Source organism: Pinus tabuliformis, chromosome 5_1 (assembly GCF_031772625.1).
Source record: "Pinus tabuliformis cultivar Carrire ecotype Pingquan chromosome 5_1, CPIR1, whole genome shotgun sequence".
Taxonomy (NCBI): Eukaryota; Viridiplantae; Streptophyta; class Pinopsida; order Pinales; family Pinaceae; genus Pinus; species Pinus tabuliformis.
The window spans coordinates 382560207-382564762 of NC_142305.1; positions in this window are offsets into that span (position 1 = coordinate 382560207).

Genomic DNA, 4556 nt, shown 5'->3' on the forward strand with positions numbered 1-4556 from the left:
ACAAGAAGGGAAAATAAATAAGAAAAAAGTGGATAGTTGCTAATTTCTTGGCAATCTTTTCCATACCGATTTACAAGCTTCTTATATTATACACCTTTCTTCTTTTTTGTTTGTTCATGTATTCCTATATTATACACAAGTTGAATTTTTCTTATCACCTATTTTTGGATTGTAACATGAATGTTATTATCATAATTCTATAAATCCCTATATTGATGAGTGGTTTTAGATTTCAATGCAGTGAAGAAAAGTATTAGCAATTTGAAGCAGATGTAAATTTGTATTACAGATGTGTTGCATGTAATTGATATTGTTACTAGGCTTTCCTAGTCACATGACTATGTAGGTAATTAACACAAGGCATTTTCTAATTGGCTTCAGATATACATTTGTTTCATACCTTTGGAGATTAGGTTAAGGATCTTGATGGTTTTATACAAAATTTGTGGAAGAGGAGGGATGAAATAGAGTAGGATAATATGACTAAAATCTACTACTGGACTCCTTTCACAACAAGAACTAGCTAGTACACCCTTTCCCTTTTCTAGATGACGAAGGATAATTCTTTTCCATTGAGTCAAGACAAATTAACAATGCATGCCAAAGTCCTATTTGTTATCGATCATTTTAGAAAAGATGCTAAGGTCCTAACAACCTTGCTAGATGGGCACACACAAGGCAGGGACCCATTGTCACCTCGTTTGAAGCCTTCACTATTTAGGCCCAATACCCCCTAAATAGCCAAAGGAGGAATCTCTAAATATCCCCCAACAATTATGGTTTATGTCCAGTGCCTTATATGGAGTCAAAGGGGTGGAGGTGTTCTTGACTTGTTTTATATATTTTTGTCTATTAAATTTATCATAACCAAATATGTAATTATTTATCAATTCTGATGTCTAGTTATAGGGCTACTGATGAAAATAGTTTGTTGTCTTGTATGACATATTTTTAAGCCTATGTAAAAATTCAGGCATACTTGCCTATTCTATTTAATCAACCAATACACTATGCGAAAAAAACCTCTAGGGAGTTACCCTAAAGTGTGGAATGGATAGAGGGTGATTATAGAGGCTTTGGGGCCTCCCCTCTACTAATTTTTTGTTGAAAATGCAATTTCCAACTCGAAATTGATTTTCATATTTTTGGGTTAGGTTTGTTTACCCATAATTTTTTCATAAAATTATTTGATGAATTAAACAAATGAAAAATAAAAGTAAATCAAATCTAACATAAAAATATGTACATACATTAATATAACATTGAAAATATCAAGTTCTAGTGTGGTTGAAAATGTGGGTCCAACAAAGAAAAACCCCTCTTAACCTGTTGATACGCAACGAAGAAGCTAGATACAAGTGTAAAATAAAGGGAATATGAACTTGTATCAAGATAGGGGTTAGATATAACCATTTTCTTAACTTTCCCCAAGTAATAACTTGTAAATTAATATGACAATAAAAACCAAGAAGCAAATCCTACCCTAGCTACACAAAATAAAAAGGAGAATTTGAGAATTTATGGATTTTTCTTGTTGAAGTTATGCTTGTGCCTTGGAGTCTCACTTTTTGTTGGAATGTGAAGTAGATGTCCCTCTAATTTTATATGCCAAATTCTTGTCAAGGAAGTGGGCTTGATCCTTCCAGAAATCACCTCCATTATTACTGATTTCACCTTAAAACTTTCAATTTTCCTTAGGAGTGGCCCTTTCTTTGCTGCGTCTCCAACTTTTGTCCTCTTTGTGTGGAAAAGTACAAAATACATGGAATAATAAAGCCTCCTTTCAATGAATTTTAAATTCCTTGGATTGATTCACCTACAAATCCAAAACAGACAAGTGGAAAACCCTAATTGCTTTCTTCCATGTAGTGTGTTATAGTCTTAGGATAAATTCAATTATTAGCAAGATGGAATTATATTTCAAAAAATAATGTCCAATAGCAATAGCAAGAAAAAGAACATTAAAAACCACTCCACAATTATACAAAGTGTACAAGAGTTTGCAAATAGATGAGCTCTTTTTATTAGATAACACTTGTCTCAAGTCAATAACAATGATTTAGTAAATTAATTCATAAAATATTAAAATATAATTTTTAATTCACCTAGTAGGGGATCGACTTATACAAATTTCCACAATTTACCTCAAAATTCCCTTTTCTCATGGTCCATTTCTTAACTAATTCCCTTTACGGCTAGTTTACTTCACCAATTTTGATGGCTTTATGGCAACAAGCTTTTTGACTGGACTCATATTTATAGAAGATCATTATTTATATATTATGTATAGATGGACTGATATATTAGATGTTTTGGTGGATTTGGACAATTATATACACTAAAATTTTTCAGATGATTGTTGAGTGATCAACAATCAACTTTTTGATATGCTTTACAACATCTACAACATGTAATTTTCACAAATTCCTCGGGGTAAAAAAGTTGAATTCACCAATGACTAATTTGTACTTGAATTTTACCTTTATTGATTGGACTTAGCCACCTAGAAGTTGGATCTCTAATACCCTTGACTTCCTAACAATTTTGACACTTGGGTATGTTGAAGTTTTCCTGAATCTATATTGGGTATCTATTGAAATCTTCATATCTTTCCCAACATTGCCACATTGTCACCTACCTACCACATCATCATGCCTTGCTAGAAATCTAACACTCTTGGGAATTTGGAGAAACCGAGACATGGGTTTTGATTTTCTAATTCTTTAGACTAATGTTGCTATATTAAACATCAAATAATTCAAGTTTTTCCCTCGTTAATCCTCCTAGAAACCTATCTTGCCACATCATCAACCCCAAGGGGATGATCTCTAATGCCCTTGAGGATTTTCAAAATCTAAAATGTGAGTTTTGTTCTTCTCATTGAGTAGACCAATTTTGACATTATGCATGTCACAAACGACCCAATTCTCTATCTAAAAATCCCCTTGGAAGCTTTTCATGCTCTATTGACTAGGTTTGATGAGTTGTAACTAGCTTCCACTAGTTGCTCAGATTAGAAAATCACATTGACATGGAATCCTCTCATCATGTTCTATAATATGAGTCTGGGTTGAATTTTTTACTAACTAGACCATTTTTTCGTTCACAATCATGAAATACCTTGGGAAACATGAAAGTTGTCAGAAGGGACTGTTATGTTGTGACAATTGTCATGAGTAATAGTGCACCAAAACCAATGTCACCTACATACATAATAGACACTAACCATTTGGAATAATTTAGGTGCAACTTGACGTAGTCTGGATTGACCCATAAACTGTTGTTTACCCCTACAAATGCAGTCTCTGTTAGTTTTTGTAGCATCATATGGTGTTATAGTCTCGACAGTTGTTAGAGAGGCCAAGAAACACTAGGACTCCAGAACCCATAAAATGTTTCAGGAAAATCAACCTAGAAATGCCTTAATTAAGTTAACTAATCAATTATTAAAATTTTTGAAGTTTAATTTAGGGAAGATTATTAATTAACAACATAATTGAGGAAGGTGAGATTTCTTTAGAAAATAACACAAATTGACTGGGAAATGATCTCAACCATTGATTAAGCTATATTTTTGGTCGTTGGAGTCCCAACTAGAGATTATAAGAATAATTTGATAGGTAGATGGAGGGACACACTTGAGATCAATTTCCTTGGGCAGTTCGATTTTCCAGAGAGTAGTAGCATTCTGAGGAAGGTTTCTAGTGCTAGAGAGTTAGTTATAGGAGAGCAGAGTTTCCTTAGCGAGGTTAAGCAGTGCTTTTGGAGAAGCTTTAGAGACATTGTTCAATTTGGCCAGATAGAGGGTCGATTTAATTGCTAGAGGTCGAGAGAATTTTTGGAAGGGGCCAACGAGTCATTCTCAGAGGTTGGATTGGGTAGATGGCTTGAACAATTGTAGTTTCAAGGCAGAGCATACCAATTATTGCACAATAATGGTGCAAAGGCTAATGCGGGGGTTTCGTGGAGTCTAGTATTTGCTATTTTTAAAGTTGGATCAATGCCAAGTGAGACAAAAAATTGTCTCATTAATTTTTGTGGCTAGTTTTCTTGTAGTGGATTGCCAACTTGGGCATCCTGTTGTACTCATAAGTTTCTTATTGTTGCTTAATCATAAAACCATCAACTTTTGCACTGACTTTCCCACATTGGGTTTTTCTGAGGACTTTTGTCCCAAAAAATAGTGTCATATTTTTGTGTGTGCATGCCCACATTATCTTAGTTTCCAAATTATCTTTCGCCATAATTATTTTGATGAAATTGCAGTTGTGAATTATTTGTTCTTTTTCATAGAAAATAAACTACAAAATTAATTTATTGTTAGAATAATAATTTCCAATTGTTGCAATAGTTAAAAATTTCACATGGTATCAGAGCAAATTTGATCAGAAAGGAAGCTCAGAAGCAGAAGGAAGAAATTATCTAGGTTCAGAGGGAGTTTGGTAGTTCAATTTGCGTAGAGGCTAGCAAGGCAATTCAAACTACTAGGTAGCTAGGCATAGGGTTCTCCTTTTTCCAATGTAGGTGGCAAGAAAAATTCGTGGAGCTCAGTAGTA